This window comes from Nipponia nippon, unplaced genomic scaffold, assembly GCF_047370975.1.
Source record: "Nipponia nippon isolate SJK-2023a ecotype South Korea unplaced genomic scaffold, ASM4737097v1 scaffold_9, whole genome shotgun sequence".
NCBI lineage: Eukaryota > Metazoa > Chordata > Aves > Pelecaniformes > Threskiornithidae > Nipponia > Nipponia nippon.
In genome coordinates, this window is record NW_028262413.1 from 7,758,352 (window position 1) to 7,781,504 (window position 23,153).

A 23,153-nucleotide genomic window follows, 5' to 3' on the forward strand; every position below is an offset into this window, starting at 1 on the left:
AATTATTTTATATACATTGTAATGCAGTTACATAAAGATCTTGTTCCTTTTAATTTTTTTAATGCCTTCTTGAAATGCTGCATACATACAGGTCAATTTTGAAATGACATATAGTGTATTTCACAGACAGTATGTGTAGTGTGTTTGTGTCTGTGTGTCACTTCTCCTGGTGTATTTATACAAATTATTTTTACACGGGTTCTGTTGCAGTGTGAACTGTGAACTTGAGCTAAAAGCTAAACTTACAAATTTTGTTGTAAAACATAGTATGCTTCCAGTGGCCAGTGAGCTTGCTTATTTATTTTCAAAAGTATCAATTTGTATTTGTTTTACTGGTCCGATGGTTTTGTATATAAACTATGCTAGGAAGCTCTTGTTGTATTGGTTGGTGTTAGCCGGTGTTTATAGAGGACTGAGAAAATGCGAAGTGCTACGCAAGGTCAAGTGCTCTGTTACTTCCTGCAAACCTAACTGGGGGTGGTTGCCAGTTCTTTTTCATACTCCTCTCAAGCCTAGAAATTAATCTCAATTTCATGCCAATATTTGGATAGGAGGTGTTGGGTATTCAGCTTTTTGTTTCTTGAGAAATTCAGGAGATGTTTTCTAACCAAGTGCTAATAAAAAAGACGGACTTCCTCCCTCTGCGTGTGAGTATTTGTATGTGTTCCCTTTTTTCCTAGCCCAGTGCACCCACTGATTGCCTCGGTGTTTAAAAGGACGGAAGATACTGGATATGGGTGGGGAGGCTCTTCGAGTGTTGAGAAGAAGGGGTAACTTTTCTTGCATCTTAAATACTCCAGCCCTTTGGCAAGAAAAGGCATACTCACTTCTGTTTCCCAGAGACTGGGAAGGGGGTCTTCCTGCGCTGTGCAGAGGGTGAACTTATCCTTTCCATCACTCGCTTGAGGTTTTTTGTGTTGTAATGCCTTATGGATTATACCTCTACCCTTGCTGCTGGATTTCTGCAGCTGTGTCACACAGTGTGTCCTGGAGAGGAATCTGATAGGTCTTGTGACATAATTCTTACTCATTTCGTTGTTATTCTGTGGATGGCAGCAGTAATAAAATTTTTAAAAAACCCACAATTTTGTGAACATAAGTCTCCAGAGCTGTAGGGAGCCAGAAGAACAGAAGGCCATCAGCTTTTCTTCCTCTGGTTGCTCTAAGCCTTTGTATCAGCTGAGAGCAAGTCCATCCCTTGCCAGCATGATTCCTCACCTGTCACTGAATACCAGTTTGGGATGTCCAATAAGTCCTTCTAAAATATCATATTAAATTGATTCTGACAGTTAAAAATTATTTCATGGGGGAGGACTGGATGGTACCCAGTTTGGAGTCTTGGCATATTCAGTCTTCCGTCTTGAGGTCAGTAATATGGAACTGGCTCAGGTTGGCAGTGACGGAGAGCTGTGGATATCTGCAGACACTTTGGGTAGTCTTTCTGAAATGAGCAGGTATCTCCAAATACTGTCTGACAAACGGGTATCCGTACTGTAGGAACCAGTATTGTAGTTGTTGGTGTGACAGCCTTGTGGGCAGATTGAAGAAGCAGTTCAAGAACAGAAGAGGTATGGCATTGCTTCTTGACCGTGACATGAAACATGGGGTGTCGTAATGCTGCTTGTACCAGTGTTAAGCTTGCTATGAGAAGTTAATTCAAACTCTTCTGTAAGCCCTACTTGCAAATTAAGAGAGACAGAGTGAAGAGGGAACTTAAAAAATGAAGGTATGGAAAATATTTTTAAAAAATAAAAGAATAAGTACTAATGTAATGTTCCCATTCTGTATCACGTTGTAGGAGCGTGATCTCTAAACACAGAACTTCCCCTGATGTAAAACTTACACCGATGGCAGAGTCATACTTTGAGAGAAATGTAGAAGGGGGGATGGAAATGACGAGGTTTTTCTTAGTATTTCTTAAGCCCATTCTGAACAATGAAGACGCTCGGCAAGGGCTGCGGCGTGCAAAGGAAACAGGCGGGGTCATTCTGATGAGAAAAACAGGCTTGGGTGGGGTGAATGTCATTAAAGGACCTTGGTTTGCCAAACTAATAGCCTCAGAAAGGTAAGAAGGCTGACTTGGTGATTTTGAGTACAACTAGTGTTCTCACTTTTTATCAGCCATCACATTCTTGAAATCCTTACGCAGTTGTCCCTCATTTTAGCAAATTGAATGTGAAAGCTGATAAATATGGCAGATGATTGATTGCCAGGCAATGGTGTGTGTTTTTTTTTAACACGGAGTATTTCAGGGGAAGAAAATTGCTGACGTCCTCAAAATGCACAGTTCTTTTAAAATGAAAAGTACGCTATCATGAGAACAAGAAAATAAAACACTCTTTGGATTCATCGCAGTCGGTTTTCTCTGAATTAGGTCTTTTATTTGTGGCATTATTTCTGGGATTGATAAAGGAGAGATGACTTCAGCAAGTTCTGAAAAATTACAATGCATCAATGAAGCTGTACCTTTGTGATGTTCTTAGGGTCTTTTAAAAGTTATTTTTAATTGTTACCAGAGAAATAGTAATCTCTTAAAATATTCTACAACTCCTGGTGGTATGTGTCGCTTGTACTTGGTGTTCTTTGAAACCTGTCACATGGGATTTTGTTTTCTGAAGTAGAATGCGCTCTTTTAAAATGTCAGTTTTGTCAAAGGAAGGCTACACAAACTTAGCTAAACCTAATGAGCTAATTAATTTCTTCCAAAGCATATTTGTGATAAACTACTTAGCTAGGTAGGCAGAAAGTGCACTGCAGGGCATATGCTGGTTTTTTTCCCTGGACCACAAATAGTCAGAAATAATTTAAATGTAACCTTGTTGATCAGAATATTTGAGCTTTTGAGTAAAATACTTCATTGATACAAATCACAGATTTTTGTATGTAACTGACACTTTTATATTTCATGGGTTTTAATTGACTAGAAGAGATATTAATTAAAAATTCTACCTTTTGAAGCAATCTAAGCATGCATTTGGAGTATGAATTGCCACTTTAATAATTTATTCTATACTGTTAGCATATATACTATCATTGATTTGTAAAATTTGGTGACATATTTGGCATGCATAACACCACATGTAAGTTAGTTTTTAAAAGCAATCTAATATCATGAGATATCTGAAGTCTGCTTGTGGTATTTCTTCTGGCCTGTGCCCTGAAGCTGACCGTCAGGACACTCCGAGGGTTGTACCCTCTCGGCCTGGGGTGGCAGTGATGCTGGTGACCTGGCGGGGCAGGGGCAGGCCAGCCAGGCTGTTTCAAGACAAATCCTCTGTTCTGTCAGATCTCAGCTGCTTCATTTGTGGGGCTGGACAAGGGATTTAAGTCCTTTATTGCCACTGTTCTTGCTGCTGCTTTTTGAATGGTTACACTTGCATGGTATCAGCATCTTCCTTGGATGGCTCAAGATCAATTCAGAGGTGAAAGGTGGGAAAAAAAGGTATGATGTTCAGGCCTTCAGTCTTGTGGGTGAAGCACCTGAGATTGCTTGGCGTGATGACCTATTCTGAAAAAACACAGTATTTTTCTCCAGTTGGAGTTTCTCTCTACGCTCTGGATGATCACGTGCCAGCCTCTCCAGCTTCCATGCCACGGAGACTCTCCCTCTGTATTTAAATTGTATGTATGTCTTAAGTCCCTGCACGGTTTTCTCTCTTAATATATAAATTCTTACAAGAAAAATGACTGTGCTGTCTGTCAAATTGCTAACAGTCGTGCTTCTCAAGAGTGCCCCTCGGCAGACAGCGGGATGTGCCTGCGTCCCTTTTTGTTTCCTCTCTCTCCTTCCCACAAAAACATGCTAGATACGGTTCCCATGCCGCGCCGAAAGGTTGCTCTTTGAGGAAGCCATCGCGACAGTTATTTCAGGTTGCTTGTGGAAACCCTGAAGTGACGTGGTTTTCGGGCTGTATGACCTTTCGTTGGTATTTCAGCCGTTCCACGGGTTTATCGCATCTCCCTGTGGTTATCAGCCTCCTGTTTGAGGAGAGATGCTTCTCTGCACCATCTGGGCTGCCTTGTGGCTCAGAGGAGACAAGACAGCTCAGCAGTGTGGAAGCAGCATCAGTGTAGAGCTGTGGGGTTTCTTCCTTCTAATTTTTCCTAGGTTTTTTTTGCAGGGTTGTTTCCTCTGTGCCTTGGTTTCTGTAACATATAAAGTGAGGTTAAACTCTCAGCAATGAAGGCTACCTGTAAAACTTAAACTGAGAGTGCCTGTGAGTCATGTAGCGATTGTGAAAACCATTAATACAGTACATATTGAAAAGAGATGATGATAGCGTGTTGGGCTGTTGAGTCATTGAAAGGCTATGCCCGGTGTTTTGATTAACTTCCATAGGTTTGGCATGCAGTGGCAAAGGTGAGCGATACCGTGAGCTTTGCTTGCTGCTGATCTCTGAGCCGGTGGGGAATCGCTTAAGCGTTTCAGTTTCTGATCACTGCATGTTTAAACCTGAAGTATAGGATTCAGAAATGGGATAATAATACAGATTTACACACCTTTTGTGGTTTCTAAGAGGTTGTGAGACTGGAATAGAGAAGGTCATCCCACAACCTTGTACCCAGCCTGGAGAGTCTGAGGGCAGATCCTGGCAGTAGAGAGAGAGATGTTCACTTGTGTTATTTACTTGGGTCCATCTTGCAAGTCAGTGTAAGGTCTCTCGTGAATCTCCTTCATCTACTTGTATAATTACAATTATACAATCGTATATACAAATATACAACTCCTTCCTCCCTCAGCCAGTTCTCACACCCACCTTTAGTTAGCAGATTTACTGCTTTGGCTACTCGTAAGGGGGTTTTTTGGTGTTAAGTGCTTGAATTCGGAGAGACCATGTGATATTTGTTGTGACTGTAATCAGGATAAATGATCCGTTAACTATCCTTGCTAATATCCTCTTGTATTTCAGATGTTTTATCATATGTAATTTAAGTATTACAGTCCCTGCAGCGTTACATATTTGTTTTTTTCTGACATACTGTGAACTGAATATAAATTTGTCCTGCCCTCTTTTTGTTATCTCAAATTTGGCATCAGCTAATTGTTCTGAAAAACCTGACATTGGTATTTGATATCTTTAAGTTTTATTTTTCAAAGTTCTGCAGATGTTGCTTGTTTAGAATACAATAGAGAGAGTGTTTAGCATGGATTACAAAGTCAAAGATAAAGTGTCTGTACAAGGCAGCATTTGAAGCAGATAGGAAAAGAAAGGAATGTACTGAATCTTGTTCCAAAGCCATTGGACCTGAGGATTGGGAGAAGTTGTTGTTTGGTGGGGTTTTTTGTTTTGTTTTGTGTTGAGGTTGGGGGGGGGGGGCGGGGGGCATCCCTCATAGGAGGTTGCCTGAGCTCATCTGTGTTTTGGAGGGATGGGCCTTCATTATGGCCTGCATACTTATGGCAGCAAGCAATTTGTTTCAGTAATTAAGCGTCCACTGTTGTCTTTTTAAAGCAGTATGAAAACGTTTTATATAAACCGTAAGAATTTTCTTGGGTATCAGTAATCTTCTGTAGTAGTCTAACAACCAAAATAAAACTTGAATATTATGTGGTGTGTCACAGATGTGCTGGAGTAATGTGCCAAGCATATTGCCAAACGTGCACAGGTGGCATTTGGCATATTATGGCTCGAGTTAATGTATATGATTTAACAAATTATCATTGGCAGCTTCAGCAGCTTCTGTTTAAATACACAGTCCTCTCACAGTAGTTCGCACAGTCCAGGTTCCAGTAGTTGGATCTTAGTTTCCAGGTCCAGCAACAGCTAGCTCAATTTCTTCTTGGCAGAGATTTGTGAAATTCTGTAGCTTTTGCAAGAATCATCTTGGCATATTCCCAGAAGGGAATGGGCTCAGAGGTCAGGACAGGATTCGTTTTGGAAAAAAACGTTTCAGCTGGTTTAGTTATTTTTAAATAACGCATCATTAAATAAGGAAGTATTACCGCCTGGAAAGAAACTCTGTAAATATATTTTGGGCTGTGAAATGTGTACCCCAAAGCCATTAGCTGAATACCAAATGTGCTAGTTGGGATTTAAAGTCACAAACAAGTTCCGCCATGCAAATTTTATGGAGCGATGAAGTTAGGCGCTGTGGTTAATTGTAACATCGCAAACGGTTCGCATGCAGAAGGTTATTTGTGTAAGCATAATGGCTGTGGTCTTTGTTTATTACGTGAAAGCATAGAGACTCTGAGAAGCTGATGGCAGTTTTCTAGTAAAACTTCCTCCTTTTTTGTGGGTACATGGATTTGTCAAACTCTGGTTGAAGACATAAAGCAATTTTAAGTATCAGTTAACAAAAAAGGTGATGTTCAGCTTCAGATTTAAAAAAGAAATTGATTGTTCAGTTACTGCTTACCATCTAACTCATGTTACTCTACCTACAGCACCGTGTGCGCTCAAATATCGCAAACTTAAAGTGCTTTGGTATGCTTTTGGCTTTTCTCACGTTCAGTTAGAGTCAATCGAATTTCATGCTGTTCTGCCATAGCAGAAGACCTACATGCAGAAATCCTTGTGTTTTATTACTGGCTGGATAGACAATATCTTTTTTTTTTTTTTTATTCTAGTCTTAGTAAAATGTTAAAGTAGTTAAAACAAGGCCAACATACAAAATTGTACAAGGGTTCCATAAAAACGCTGTTCCTTTATAGTGATCTCCTTGCTAGGTATTTGGAGACTGGGACCGACTGCTCCCTTTTCAAGGTAAACAGTAACGGGGAAAGAACACGTGAAAGAAAGAAAAACAAAGATATTTATCTTTGTGGGAAAAGGAAGCAATGCTGCGTTCACTGTTGCTTACAGAAATAGTTGTTCAGCAAGTGGGTGAACATTAGTACGTTGATCAATAGATTGGCATAAGATCTCGAGAGAACAAGTAGTTCTAATAAAAAGTAGCTGTTGAGTATCTTTGACTACAGCTTCACTTTGGAAGAAGCCAGCTGGGATAGTCGCATCAGGTCTACAATTAAAAATGATTGACAATGAGAGAGTTAACCGATCTGAAAGTCAATGTTAAGTTTCATCAGTCAGAACTCATTCTGAATGATGAAATGGCGCATGGAGCAGAGCACAGCTCCCATCACCACCGTTTCAGATTTTCTGCAGGTTCAGGGAAGGCCGTTCTGCATCAGCTTACGTGCTCCACATCCTTGGAGGGTTTCCTTCACAGCTAAAAGGGCTCTTTCTAAGGCCGAAGCCACTCCTTCAAGCTGGAGCTCGGCCAGAGGAGGTGGCACGTGTTGCACGGGCAGGCCATGGGTACGCAGGGTTTGGCATGCAGCCCTAAGCTGAGTGCAGAAGAATGAAGCTGCAACCTGTTTAAGAGCTGGGGAGGTGGAAGAAGCCCGGATCGGAATAAAAACAAACAGGATTTCTGCTGTTGTGGAGGAGAGTTGCGCATGTGTCAGAGCCATCGAGATGTGAACTTGGTGTTGGAGGGTGGAGTTAGAAGTAGTTTAATTTCAAAAGCTAACGACATGCAGATCAATTATTTATAAGGACTTCCTAATTTATTTTTTGGGGAGAAGTATATGTTCTCATGAGCTGTGTAGATTATTCCAAGAACTGCAGACCTCAGATGAACGCCACAGCGCTTCGTGATTCCAGGGAGAAGTATTCTGAGAAGCTTGTAAAACAATGTCATGAAGAAAATAGTTTGGGTTGTTTTTTGCCTTTTTTCATGGAAGCACATAGTTTCAAGTTGCACAGACCGTACCCTCTCATCGCACCAGCCGACTCTCAAACAACTGCCACATTCGGAAGGGAGAGGATTTGCACGTAATCTCTTTTTCTCTGCAAGCACAGCTACAAAGGACAGATAGGAAATCTCATCAGTAACCATCAATTACGTTAATTTTTTGCCAAGATGCCACTGCTCCCAGCGCAGAGCTGTGCAGCACCTGGCTGGGGCAGGAGGGTGGCAGCTTTGGCAGGGCTGGTTCAGCACAGCTAGAATTAAGTGGTTTGCAGGCTGGGTGGGTGTGTGTCCGAGGAGGGGAAAGAGAGGACATGGGGGAATAGCTAAAAAGGGAAACGTAAAACAAAGAACTTAAGTAAAATACATACAAAAAGAAATAATGAAGACAATAAGGAGGAAGCTAAATAAGGAAGGCAGGAGAAAATGACCTTGCAGGAGGGAGAATGAAGTAGGTATGGTGCTGGTTTTATTACTCTGTATTGAGGAGGAAAAGTGGAAGAAAGGAGGAGAGGTTTAACAGGGCAAAACAAACAAAAGCTTTTTCACTAGCTTTTCCTCTCTTAATGTTTTGGCAGCAATGCTATTAGTGTGGTTTGTGTATCGTCATGGCATTCTTGGATTTTGCACGTTTTGGTGGGGGGCGGGGGGAACAGCAGTGCGTCCTGCTTGAGACACCTCTCCCGGCTTTATCAGGCACCGATCATCAAGGAAAGAGATGGATATGTGCATGCATGTGCACTTATTAATAGGTCATCTTCTGTTTTGTTTTCTTACACATCCCTTTTACTGTTCCATGCTGGACTTCTGAAGTTTATTTAAAAAATCTTATTTTCAGTACTCTAAATAATGTATTTTTTTAGAGAGTAGGAGGTGCATAGGATGTACATGTAGCTTTCATGCAGCTTTTGCAGTAAGAGGAATGCCCACCAGTTCTCTACAAGCAGGGAGAAAAGGAGGTAGTGTACTAGATGGAAGAAAGTTACCCACGCTGGACCTACATAAAAGCAGTGTTTGTAGGAACTTCTTCACCTGCTGCCTCAAGACAAGTAGGCAGCATTCTGAAAGCCATATCCTCACCTACAGCAATAGTGCACCATATGGTAACCAGGTGTGTATGCGAGTGTCCTGCTTCTAGGAAAACTTGAGACAATATTATTCTTACCAAATTAAAAGAAATCAATAACGTTTTGCTTTTAGGCACAGCTACAAAGTAGGTAGGCTGCTACCTAGTTTGCTTAGGCATTATGTCAAGTAATTTTCACCTGTTACTTATTTACTCATTTTTGATCACCAGTTTGCTGACTTTTTAAAAACAAACTTCCAGGTATTGACACGATACTGCTTTGGTTTTTTTTTTTTTCTTCCAGGCAATATGATACACTTAAAATCTAACATTTGATACACATAAAGTCTACAAACTGTGTTTTTAAGATATTACCAGAAGAGGGAGTGTATAACACTTTGTATACAATGAAACCTGTAAGTTTATTGATGAATAGCAATCAATAACCACATGATTTATGTAATAAGTTAAAAAAAAATGCAGGCTGGAATTCCCTTTCAAAAGAGCACAATTAATGCCAACTTTTTAAGCTCCTCATTAGGTTTAATTCAGTTTAACACTAAATAATTATAACCAAGTAGTGTAAATGGCCTTGAAGTCAATTCAGATTCGTAAATGTTGTGTTGTGTCTACCTGTAACAAAGATTTAAACAGCTTTTCAATAGCAGTCTTGGATTAGCTTTTGCAGTACCCAGCTCTGTAAGAGCTCCATAACGATGTGAAACTTGAAAACAATTACAAATATCTTTTAAAAATGCAGAAAATAACAAACAGATAAATACGATATGAAATTTTACATAGGTCTGTGATACTATTATTGACTAAATGGGCCATCATTACCTATCTCAGGCAGTAAGAGCCAAAATACTTCCAAACCCTATTATCTGCTGTTGATGAAACAAAAACATAATGTAGTGCTTGTATAGAAAATCAATATTTTTACTCTATAGTTTATGTAGATGTTCCTCCAGTTGTGCAGCAGGGCAACAGGTTAACCCTTTGAACAATAGCAACATGATGTAGGAGAAAAAGCCATCGGTTTGTCTAATATGTAAACTCCTAATAAACTCTGCCTGTTCTGCTACCTCATACAACTTTTGCAATGTCTGAGAGCACTGCTGGCCACAAAGATTGCAATTACATTTTAACTTGTTTCCTCAGGTTGTGTTAGAGGAAGAAGAGCCATCATCAAGAGAATCTTGTCCTCTTTTCTGTTCTCTGTTTCCCAGTTAATGAGTTGCCCATGTTGGTATGAAACTCTCGCTCTTTACACTGGTTTGTAAAGGATGCAATTAGACCAGGCTCCTGGAGAGTTGAAGCAGTTCCTACATAACTGAGTTTTTCCTCGTTGTTTGGCAAGGTTGTCAGAAAATCTTTAACTCACAAGAGTAGCTTTTCAAAAGGAAGCCTTCTCTTTTAGCCAGATCACCTTCTTATATTTTTACCCCATAGGATTTTGATCCTCTGCCAGGCAGAAGTTGTATTGTGCCGTGTCCTCTATGTGTGACCCCATGGGTTGCAGAGAACCTGTTTGTCGTGTCTGGTGGTGGGAAAAGCCCTGGTTTCTGCGGTGCGTAGCAGCTCGTTCCGTGCGTGAGGCGAAGGTGTACCCCTTTCAGTGCGCCCTTTCACCTTTGAGCCTGAAACTTTCAGATGTTTGTGGATTATTTGTAGAGCTGCATTTGAGCTGATCAGAAGTTTTGTGTTATATACTTTGATAGTTTTAAGAGCTGTCCGTTATTGTCCATAAATATTCACATGGAATTCATGGCTCCTCTCCTTGCTAAGGGGAAAATTGTCTGTATCTCCTTTGTTACTACTGGGCTGAAGTCTTCCTTTGGGTTCGCAGGCTAAGCATTTTGATGTTCTGCTGTATTAGGGTGGACTTAGTGAAGTAATTGTTTTCATTTCTTTCACTTTTCTGGATGATAATGAGAAGCCTTACAGTATTCTCTAAGGCTCTGGCCCTTCTCATCATTGGCAAGGGACTAGCTAGCACTTTTCTTCAGTTTCATTTTGGCTTACAGCCTCTGACAAGCCACACATAACCGTGTATATGCCTGGAGGCATGCCATCTTGTCCCTCTCCTGGCCTCTAAGGTCAAAGGAAAGGTTTTTAAACCACCACAGTTCACTCCCCTCCACTTCATAGTGCCATGTACTCTTTGACCAAAGGTCATCATGTGGGTCACAAAGCTATCCACCAGCCAGCTTCTAAAAATACCCGTGACTGCTTTGATAGCCATAGAAATGATATAAACTTATATATGTGCGTAGTATTGCAAGGCTTGATGCTCACATCTGGCTTGTCACGGATTGAGAATGACAGCAAGTGTCATTTCATTTTGATAGTGGCCAGTTCCTTTCTCAGTCCAGCATGCTCTCCATAGGATCGATCAGTGTTCAGAATGAGGATACTGACCTTTAGGACCATACCCGTCACCTTTTTCTGTGATCACAAGAATGTACCTGGGGAGGCTGGAGGCACGGCAGATAGGACGTGCTGGAAGCCCTGACGAGCTCCTGGGCTGCGTGCTATTTCCTCTGCCCTGTCCCAGTTGTCCAGGTGGCGGTGGTCCACAATAGCTGTGTCTGTATGCTTGAAATCTAATGTACTAAATGTCTTTTTCTGGTTTTAGTCCCTGAAAATGGCATAAGTCTATATAGAAGCCTTCGCTCTCTGTGTGTACACGATGCTATATGGGTAGCAGTTATATTTTGTATTTCTGGTATAAACAAGCACGTTGTGCAAGTGGAGTTGATACTAAGGCATAAAATGCTGTCACTTGATTGTGCACCAACAAGCTTGTCACATTGTTCCTCTACTCAGTCATCCATTTTATTTTGGACTTGCTCCACTTTTCTAAAACCTGAGGAACTTCTAAGCATGCCCACTTGGAAAAGAAAAGAAAACCCCAAAATCGGAAATCTTGCCTGATGTATTTGTGTTTTCTGTAGCACATAAGACACTCTCCAAAGTGGCAGCTACTCAAGATAAAAATCCGTTGATTTCAAAATCCATTGCCCTATCGTTCTGGAGGTTCTCAGAATTTCATTCATGATGGTACTTCGGAGCACTCGTTTACAGCTTCAGGAAAAAAAGACACACAAGGCCTTAAATACTAAGTCAGTAGCGCTACTTTTTATATGATTTTGCTGCTTCCTTCACTAAGGCTGGTTTCATGGTGTCGCATAGTGTGTGGCAGGGTCCTTTCTGTGCACTCCCGGTAGCAGCAAAGTCAGTTTTCCAAGTAACCACGCTGGAGTTCTCAATTGATCAACTTTAAGAAGTTTGGTGTTGGCTCAAGGCCCATCAATCTCTTCCTTCCGGGAAGAATAATAATAGTAGCCAGTAACCAAACAACCTCTTTAAAACAAAATATTTACAACAAAACCATTTTAGGCAGTACTAAACGTAAACATAAGCAGGCTGCAGTGTAAGCAAGCCCAGCTTGTGCAGTGTTGGTATCAATCAGGTGAAAATTCCTTGGAAGTCTAAATTTTTTTTTTTTATGCCCCCCTCAAAACTTGTAGGAACTGGCAAACTAATCGTTACTGCAGCTCACAACGCAGTTCTTTGTCATACCCAGTTGCTTAGGCCTCCAGCCTGTTCCCTGGGATCAAGTCACACTTTAGGTCTTGCTGGTCCTCGCTCTGTTAATTGCTAGCGTTGGCACAAGGAGGCCTGCGGTTTGCAAGACTGTCAGGTCTTTGAAGGCATGGTTTTGCTCTTTGTTACGGAGAGAGCAGATGGTGCGAAGGCTCGAACTGAGCGGTCAGGATTGGGGGAGAGGGCAGGAATGCTTTTTGCTGTGGCAGTATTGGCTCGCACCAGCCAGCTTGAAGTGATTGTGAAATTGGTGCCTGAGATGGCTGAATTTTGAGAAAGGATAAATGAGTTGTTTCATGTGCAACAGAGATAATGAAGCCTCGTCATCTCTGGCTTTGTCCTGTGTGTTTTGCCATCGCTCTCCCTCCCGTTGCAACACCTCCTGCTCTGTGCACATACATAGCTTCAGGTTTCATGTCATGTTTTGCCCCCCCTTTTTTTTTTTTCCCCTGCCAGTTTAATAAGGCATACGCATGCCACAGCTAGGCTGGAGCGTGCACATGATGACCGGCCAGTGAAGATCTTGCCTGCCTTCCTTCCGTAAGAGCACTGAGAGGTCCTACCTTTGCTGTCTGAATGCTGATTTTAATGCTAGTGATAAACCCCAGTATGTTTAGGACCTCTGTCAGCAGAGGGGGCGGGAGGGCATGCTGCCTCAAATCCAGCTCTCCCGTTTACTTAGAATTAACCTATCATTTCAAAATAGAGAACATTAAAATGTAGACAGGTGGAAGGAGATGTGGTACAGCTGCATTTGTCTCACTTCACAAAGCTAGATAAGAAAATATAATGTAAATAAAAGATTAAAAATTCTCTAGGCAATCTTAAAAATTTTTTTGGCATTGCAAAATGTGCAGAGTACTTCAGGTTATAGAATGATTTTTTTTTTTTTTTTTGCATTTCTTAACATTCTGCAGTACTCATACTAGGAAGCTACTATATGTGTGTGCATAGTGATAGCATCACACATGATAAATATCTTTTCATGTTACATGTGTTCAGTGAGGAAATGAAGAAAGGAGGGGGTTGATGCTGTTCCTTACGTTATCTTGAGCAGTAGGAAGCAAACTTTCTTCCATTGCAATGGTTTCAACACAGTTCAAGTTGTCCTTCTTGGATGATATTGTACCAGCAAAGACTTGGAAATTGGGTTCTCTGCAGGGATGGAGATAGAATTGCTTCTTTCCCGTTTGCCCTGCCTGCACTGTCCTCCTGAGCCAGCGTTGGAGCAGGAGTCTCGTCACTTCAGCCCCGTTCCCTGGGAGCGAGCAGTGTGCGCAGGTTTATGTCCCTTTGTGTAGGTATCTGCACAAAGTACTATCACAGCTTCCAAGGCTAATTTTAGGCCTCTGAACTCAGGTGTTAACTGATGATATAAGCATTTATATTCAATCTGATGTTGGTATTTTGGGGATTTTTTTTTTAGTGATTTCAAGTCATGTTGGTAGAAAATAAAACGTAAAACCTCTTGTGATATTCAATACCAGGAAAAGAACTTCATAATTTCATTGTCTTATATAATGGGTTGTTTTTACTACACTAATTAAAATTACTTTTGCATTTGTCAGAGTACACTTGCAGCATATGATTTAACTGTGGTACATCAATCCATTTCAAGGTGAAACCCCGTGAATATTTACTGTATAAAGTCACTTAGAAGCCTTTAATCATTGGAAAATAGTAAATAAAAACAAACGCACAGATTGAGACAGTTGGCATATATGCTGCGACTATAACATATGCAAGCATAAAATCCTGCTGCATTCTCTCCCTTGGCCATTGTGTGCCTTCCCGTGGGCCGCGGCTGTTTTCTCCCCGTGTGAATGTACCGTCATGCCTCTCCCTTCCATTCCAGCTCCTGCCTTGATGCCCAGCTGTTGGGGTTTCTTAGCGATCGGGGTCTTTGTCCTCAGTCTTATTCAGAAGGAAGACAGCTTTCTATATTGTTCCATGTGGGAATTAAATTGCCTGATCTTGGTTGGTTTATTTGTGGAGAAAGCAAAAAAATACAAGTTACTTGCCCACTTGGTCCTAAAATGAGACTAGACCAAATCAAAGACTAAGGAAGGATAAATTCTAGTTGGTAAGAAAACAAATACATCAGTGCTGGTTCCGCACGTAGTAGTTTAAAGTCAAGAGTTTTGTGAACCACTAAAATCTGTTGGAGACTTACCCAGTTTTAATTATGGGTGTCAAGCAGAAGAGTACACAATAGAAACAAATCCTCCAAAAACACGCATGCCTCTGGTACTAATTTTAGCAATGGAAGGAGATGTCTTTTAAAAACAGCATAGTCCAAGGAAATGTCTTTGTATTCCTGAGTTGTCCTTAACAATTCATGGTTAGGTGACATGAGCTGTCAACTTCTCTTGAAATTCAGAGCGAAAGAGGAACTGGTTGCTGTCTCATATTCTGAGTGCACAGACGTGGGAAAGTTAGTATTTAGTATTTGTGGTTTAGGATTTGTTTCTAAGCTTGTTAATGGGAGCAATAGTCTCCAGGTTTCTGTGTGTTCCTTAAAAAAAAAAAAAAAAACAACCAAGCCCACCCCCCCCAAAAAAGCCCACAAAAAACCACAACCCGAAGCCCAGCCTGCTGAAATGGTGCTCCCTTGCTTCTGTTTACCCCTTCTTTATGAAAAGAAAGTAATACGCTGACACACTAATACTAATACACAAAGGCACTTGTAGAAGCCATATGCCTTTCCTCTTGGCAAACTTCTTATTTTAGTGAAAAAGTGATTGCTTGGTTTTAAAACCAAATTTGGGTGTAATTTGATGAGTGAGGGAGGCCAGAAATTTCAGCTTTGATTATGGTAATTTAAAACAAGAGCAAAAGCCACAAGTTGTTTCTTCCCATTCTATTTTGTCAGCAGATACGCTGTAATTTTTCCTAGTGATTACTTAGGAAATGGTCCAGAAATTAGTAATTTGGTAAAAATTAGATTTTAGTATCCATGCACTCACTTTGGGTGGAAATCAGACCCCGATGTTCAGACATGCGAGTCTGGAAATTTAGGACGGCAAGACCTATCTGGAAGTGAATTTGTGCTGCTGGAGATGCATCCCAGGAGTGTCCCCTGCGGCGGCAGGGGCCACCCACCCTGGGCTGCCATGGGCCACCAACAGCCCAGGGAGCTGCAGCTCCAGAGATGCCAGCTGCCCCCGGGCTGGGTGATGTGGCCACAGGGGAGCCGTCCCAGTGCTGCCGGCTTGGGCCTGGCAGCTCACTGTGGGAATCGGAGAGGGGATTAACCTCCATCCACGCGCCCTGTGGCCACGGCCGCCTTCTCCGTGGCTCTAGTGCCTGTCAGCAGCAGGCAGAAGGTAAAGCTGGGGCTGGCCAGAGGCCCGAGGGCAGCCCTGGGGGCGGCTGGTTGCCTTGAGGCGGCCGAGGCTGGCTGAGAGCCCCAGCACCGCTGGCGAGGCGGCCCGGCGTGGACGGCGGTGTTGCCCACGAGTGTCGCGGGGCCTCGGCGGAGTTCGCCGAGCGACATGGATAATCTCACAGGGAGGGATTACGCGCTGCAAGCGGCTGGCGTGAGCCCTTCTGAAATGTCACCGGAGCGGTCTGGCCCGGCTCCAAAAGCAGGCAGGTGGTGAGTTTGTCGTGAGCAGGGGCAAAGTGGCGAGCTGTGCCCTGTGCCGTGCTCTGCTCTGCCCTGTGCCGAGCTGTGCCCTGTGCCGTGCTCTGCTCTGCCCTGTGCCGCGCAGCCCCTGCCGAGCCCCGCGCCGGGAGCTGCCCCTTTTCCCCAGAGCCGTGCGCGGACCTGACCGGGGGACTGCGGCAGGCAGCCACCTTCAGAAACGTGAAATCCCTCCAAACTGCGCTGAAGCTGCAGCTCTAATGGGGAAAGCACAAGGCGAGAAAACAGCAATAAAAGCATAGACAGCCGATTGCAATCCTGTCAGGCCTCTAGGTAAATTGGCGGCTGTTAATCAAAGTGTTAATTAAAGAAAGAAACTATTAAGAGCGTGTTCGTTTTAGCTTGTTTTCCTGAGTGCGCTCATCCGTGTAATTTATAAATCAGAGGGCAAATACATTCCTTGTTGCAGCTCTGTGTGGCTGGCTGTGGGCAGGATGGTCTGTGCCATCGTATCTCTGTTTTGGAGGAAATAGGAAATACAGGCGCAGCCTGGATGCGTGGAATGCAGTTGTGTTTTTATTGAAAAGGTTAAACTTGCACAAACGTTTTAGTTAGCACATCCTAATTACAGCATTGCTTGGTTCTTTTGAAGTGAAATGTGAAAGGACTGGTTTATTTAATTTGAAAGACATTGTTGTGCAAGCACAGTAGGTTCGTGCCCTCGTTTGACTGTATTGCTGATTTCTGTGAGACTTCGCTGTGCTAATGCTGCTGTAAAATTTTAATTAGTGTATAGTTAACATGGTCAGTGTTTTTAAACATGAAAACAGTTGTTTCATGCCAATTGTGATTGACCAGTGTTAATGAAATAAGCTGTAATGATCCTTTCTATAATTGAAAAATGACTAATGCCTAAAAACCTTAAATCAGTGTAAAATAACATAAGGATCTGATTTAAAACAAGAAACCAAAATATTTATTCTCTGTTTTTCCATTGATGTTGCAGACTGAGCGTTTATGTTCCAAGAGATTTTGAGTTTTAGAAAGTTATTCGGCTCTTGAAACATCTTTTAAAAAGATTACAATTCGCCCTACCGCAGGTTTGCTTCCCATCTTCATTTTCCATCCTGAAAAAGTTCAACATTTCTTGTGTTTAAAGACTTGGACAGAAGACGGGGCGTTAGCCGCACAGGCAGAAGCCCAGCCTGGATCCCTCATGCTGCTCTCACTTCTCCACGAGGTTTTCCTGCAAGCGAGCACTGCCCGTGGGTGTAGAGGCTCAGTAACGCTGTTGTCCCGTTTGCTGCAGGGAAGCGCATGGGTTGTCACATCCATTGGGTGTGCGTGGTGAGTGCCGTACGTACAGGGACAGACGTGAGAGACGGTAACGTCAGAGGCGGCGACGGGAGCTTCCTTCTCAGCTCTACCAGTCAGCGTTTCCTCGGCTTTGCCGTGAGCAGTAACGCCTCGGGGGAGAGGAGGGGCTGTCGTAGTTGGCGTGTGGCTAGTTCTAAGTAGCTATGTACATGTTTATCTTTTTTTTTTTAATCTTACAAACCTTTTCTATCGTGTGGCAGCGGATGTCACTCATTAATCGTGCAGCATGTAAGAAAAATATTTGTGCTCAATGTCATCTTATCCTGTCATTTCTTGATGACAAAATCAAAGAATGTGATTTACTATTTTTGTATACCCTGTGATATTTCCTCTTATTCTCCTGCTCAAAACAAAGTCAATTCACTCTTCCTGATCTCTTTCATACGGAGAGCTTTCTGTTTCAAGACCCTTTTTTTTTTACACCATCTCGAGAACTTTATCAGTTAGCCCTTAACCCCCTTTGTATTTTGGTTCACTAACAGCTTTTAAGCAAGTTTTCAATGTCAGCGTATTTGGGGTTTTTTTAGCAGAGCCGAGTCTGACAGTCAACATGCAATGGTTAAAGTTTGCTACATGTAAAGAAATAGCTACAGGGGAAAACATTAAAATTCCTCATTATGGCGTGAATAGAAGCATTAGCAAGATGAAAACTAACCAGGCATTTGGATATATGAACTCATCTGAATACATTACACAATATTATAATACTATGTGATAAGGTCTTGTAAGAAGTATTATTGATGCTGAAGGGGAAGAACATGGTGTTAAAGGTGTAAACCTGATTTCTGGGTAGAAAATGGGCAGAGAGAAAATCGGAAATTAGGTGATGGTTCTTCACTTAATTCTTTATTCCCGTGCTTTCAACACACAGTTTTTATTAAACTTCTGTTTATTCAACTTTTTATTAAAAGTTTGAAATAATGGGGGTTTTTTATTTTTAATTTGCTTTATGCTTGTTTTGAAAAACTGAAACCTTTCTTTAATGTCATTCAGGGTAAGCATATATGAGACAACAGTTTTCCAGCTGTATTTTTGAGGAAACTGACCTATACTGTGTCTTGGTACGATGCTAATCTGTACTGGTTATCTTTGATGTTCTTGTTTATTATCACTGTGGCTTCTCTAAAGTTTTTTCCAAATAACAATTTTTTTAATAGCAAAAAAATGATTTATTCGATACCTGCTTTTTAATCAGACAGTGCAGGTATTGTCATGTCGTCAACAGGCTATACAGAGATTAGTGCTCATAACGTGGATATTATAATCTCTCCATGGCCCGATTACCATCTAAGACACTCTACTGTCCTTCCATAATAACTTTGCAATATTTATGTTCCAGTGCTTGGCAGATTTACCAGACAGCTACCGACCGAAATGTCCAGGGCCAGTTCCCTGGTGAGAAATCTGTCCTTTCCTTCCCCCACCTCTTGGCAATTTGTTCAGGAAAGCGTACCAGAAGTTTGATCTTGGATATTATGCCAGAGTCTTTTTGAGGTGTTCAAGCCCTTTCATTTGGGTTTACCTGAGCAAAGAGGGGGATGGAGAAGGATGGGGAGAACATCCTCCTCTGGGTGACGAAGGGGGACCTCCCAACAGTTGGTGTCCCTGGCTTCATTTTGCTTGTTGTTCTGCTCCATGAATAATTTAATGTCCTGTTTCTGTCAGTTTTCCCACGTTGCTCTTGAGAGTTTTACTGGTCTCCAGGAGGCTCTGAATAGCTGAAACAAACCTGATGGGAGCGTCCCTAATTCCAGCTTGCCACTGCACGAGAGAGCTGCACAACGTAGCAAAACCCTAGTCTGTCTGCAGGCTTGGGATGACAGTATGTATTGGTTGATGCTTCAAGGGTTATTTTACATCTCTTAGGGGCAAACCCTGTGTATTTTAAAGAGGAATTTTAAATCCTGTGGAAATTGATTGCAGAACTACTCATGTGCGCTGAATACGAGGGGTTTTGAAAGGATTAGTAACAAATACGGAAAAATGGAAAAAATAGCTTTAGTAATGTACAGAGAGTTGTGCAGAGGCAGCAGTGGACAAAGGGGTGTACTTGAACGTTATTTATTTAAATACGTTTTAGTGTTGCTATTTTTTTTGCTATGTTCTTAGTAACTCTGTTTGCAGTCTGCTTCTCGCTCTCCTTTCTGTGGTGCTAATCTTGGCGATCAGGGGAAGCGTGCTAGGTTTGGGGCTGTTTTGCAGCAGTTACCATAGTGGAGATGGCCGTTCCTGCCCAGTTAGTGTTGTGCTATTAGAGAATTACAATACCATCCTGGCTACGCTGTAGTTGTACCATTTTTAAAAGCATCATTTAAATACCCTAAATTATAGTTAAAGGATCATCTCCTTTTTGAAATACAATTTTAAAGTATTGAAGTTGGCATTCAGAATCTTACTAGTGTAAATGATCTTTTTTCCACTCCTCCCTCTGTTTTCTTCAACGGCAGTAACAAAACTGTGACCCCGCTCGCGCTGAATTTCACGCTCCTTTATCTGATGTATTTTGCACAGTGATCACTTGCGAGTGGATTTTGGTTCTCAAAAGTAAATCTCTAGGAAAATTATAAACATACATATTTAGAAATCGGAAGTCGAGTAATTGGTTTTACAGTTTTAAAAGTAGTCAGTGGTTCTCCATAACTACTGTAATGAAATGAACAAAATAATACGAATAGCTAACGTTTGTGTTCTGTTTCTGTTCAAAGGGATGTGGTTAAGTAACTAACCATCATAACACCTCTTGGGAGTTGAGTAAATAATTTGCAAATATTCAAATTTAAATGTTGGGGAACTTCAGAGGGTTGAAGTGGCACGCCGAACGTGGCGCCGTGAGGCTGGGGAAGACGAAAGCCCAAATACTTCTCAGAGGTTGTTTTCCAATTCCCAACTTCGCTTGCGTTTCCTATGTTAAGTGCTCTGGTAAACCTGCTTTTAAAAACAAACCAAAATGAAAGTTGAGCTAAAAATCTGTCAGTCTAGGATTTCTGGACTGATAGGAAGTAGGTTACCTGAAACTTTTAGTTAAAGTAGCTATTACAAACACATCATTCAAAACAATCAGTGGCTTTTGGTTGCATTGAAGTTTGGATTTCATGAGGAAGGTTAGTTAAGTGTGCTGGACCATCATAAACATCCACATATGTTTTATTTACATGTCTTAAATCAGCGTGAATTACTGTGGAGGGATTTTGGAACTGGGATGATACACTGAAACCCAAATATTTGTATATATGAGACCTTTGGGTTCTGAATTGAGCATTTGTAACTGAAGCATATCTTAAAAAAAAAAAAAAAAAACAACCAAAAAAAACCCCCAAACAAACAACAACCAACCAAAAAAAACCCCCAAACAAACCCAACAAAAAAAAAACAAAACAAAAAAAACCCCAACCCAAAAACTGTGCACCCTAGTTAAAGCATAGCCAGATTTTATATGCTTTTCAGGGAGAGTTGTAGTGTGTGTTTTGGAGGTGATTGACAAGGGAATGGTGCAGGAATTCGTACCTGGAAGAGCGGGACCTTAGCCCTGACGAGGGGTGCTGGACAGCAGAGCGGGAAGTAAACGCGCCAACACTGCCGTTAAACAAAGATGCAGAAAACAGATGATGTGTAAAGCTTAGTGGTGATACTGCCCTCACTTGAGAAGTAAAAATGTCGTAGGAACCGACGTATGATTTTGGAGCATACCCCGTCAGCAATTAGAAAGGTCTTGATGTATTTGTGCTTACCAAGCTGAAGCCTCCACAAATTGCTTTAATGTGAAAGAATATTTTAATGGGAATTTTTAAAATTGTTGATCTCTGTAGTTATATTTTCCTCTGTAACGTATGACTTTGACTTAAATTCTATCTTTTGCCCCTAAGAAGGTGATTTTATCTTCTTGGGTATTCACCACCTCCATGTAAATGTAAGACTGTCTTTGCACAATGCTGTAGCATGTATGTGGTGAAGATGTAATGTAAAAACATATAAACCAGCACATTGTAAATCTCTGCTAGGCAAAGCAAACCTGTTAACGTATCGAGTTGTGAAGGTAAATTCTGGGTTTTAAAATACACTCTTCAAAATTGGCTAGGTCTTGCATTTTAATAGATTTTTGAGAAGAGACACATTTTAAGTAAAGTTTTATCATTGTAGCTTAACTGCCTCTTTATGTGGTGGTGTCTACACAGGCAATAGAAACATTCTGTACTGCAGTTGCGCTGAATATTTTTAAAGCGAGGAAGTGCAGGACACAAGGCTGGATCGATATTGCTAACTTGGCCATAGTCTGTATAAAAGATATTATATAAACCTATTTCTTAGATAAATAGTTCATACCTATTACTATTTCTTTATAATATTGAAGAACTCTGGTCAAGATAAGGAAGACCATTGTGGTAATTGATGTAAATACATAAAGCAACATAATGCTTATGTATGTGCCACCCTGACTTGCATTTGGTATGCTGCAAATATAAATTATATACTTCCTTTTTTTTTTTTTTTTATTTCTCTTCTGCTAAAGTGTTATTTTTCTGCGAGTGGAGTGCCATAAGCATACATGACTACTATCAGTCAGATTCTCTTCGTGGTTTTGCTAACACTGAGTGATAAACAATAATATCAACTGCCAGTTGCAAAGCAATGGTTTTTTTATGAAATAGTAAGAACTCTCTCTCGAGACATGACAGCTTGTACTGGTGCCAATCAAGCCTTGGCAGTCTGTCATACTGATAGCTTGGACTCCGTAAATATTCTTTTCTGTAACTTTCTGGCTGGAGTGAAAAATATAACTTTGTTTAGGTGCTGTCTGTTCAGCTCAGAGTGTAAGTTCAAACACCACACAATGGAAGATGGAGTGACCTCATCCTGACTTACAGTGCAAACAGAACTGATGGGATGATTAAAGGGACATCAGTGGAAGATTAAGGCAGAATCCTTGGTATCTAGGCCCCGTGATTAGAGCGGGATAATGAAGCAGCAATAAGTGAGCGAGCAGCAGATCAAGATCCCGTGCAGGCGACTGCTCCCAAGCAGCTGCACGCTGCCACGGTGGCATCAAAGGAAGAGGAATTTGCCTGCTATGCCCATGATTGTTTTAGCTCCCGAGTTCCCCTTGTGAAATCCTCATGGATCTAATTCTAATTATCTTAATTTTTTTTTTTCTTTGTCGTGTTGAGGTGCGAGTGGTGGTGGATCAGAGCCCAGCACAGGCATTTGGAGTAGAGCCGCAAAAGGGGTGTTAGCTGGTTGCTGAGTAAAGTCTTGGAGCTATGCTGAGGTGCCCTTCCACAGCAGTGTCCCAGTCTGTGCTCTCCTGTCATGTCCTGGATCTGATCCTTCTAGAGAAATTAGAAGATCAAGTAAATTAGCTCTCCGCAATTACTCTAGAAATGTAATAGTCGTGCTGACAGAAAATAAATTTTATCCTCAGGTAAAAGATGTTTGTTTTAATATGGCTGTGCTAAACAATTTCTCAAATGACAAGCTCAGTATGATGGGAAAAAAGTTTGCTTTAAGTTGCACTTGTATCCTGTTTATACTTTGAGACAGATACATGAAATAATAATTACTTAAACATAAAGTTACCTTTATGCTTTGTTTCAATATACACATTTAATTCGATAGCCTGAATTACACTCTTACCTAGGCTAACCTATGTTAAAACTATCTTTCTGAATGTTAGCTGAAGTTGCAACGTATTTCACTGAGCTAAACTTGTGTGTGTGTGTGTGTGAATGGGTGTGCTTCATTTTTAAGGACAGTTCTGCTAGCACTGACACAGGTCAGTTTGACTTTTTGCCCAGTACTTACGTAAGAAGTCAGTATAAAAAA

General features: G+C 41.4%; 1 protein-coding gene across 7 annotated transcripts in view; it reads left to right on the forward strand.

Moving 5' to 3' along the window:
* ATXN7 (ataxin 7) overlaps nt 1-23,153 on the forward strand; it is a 72,451-nt gene that overhangs the window by 31,451 nt on the left and 17,847 nt on the right. The window lies entirely within an intron of this gene.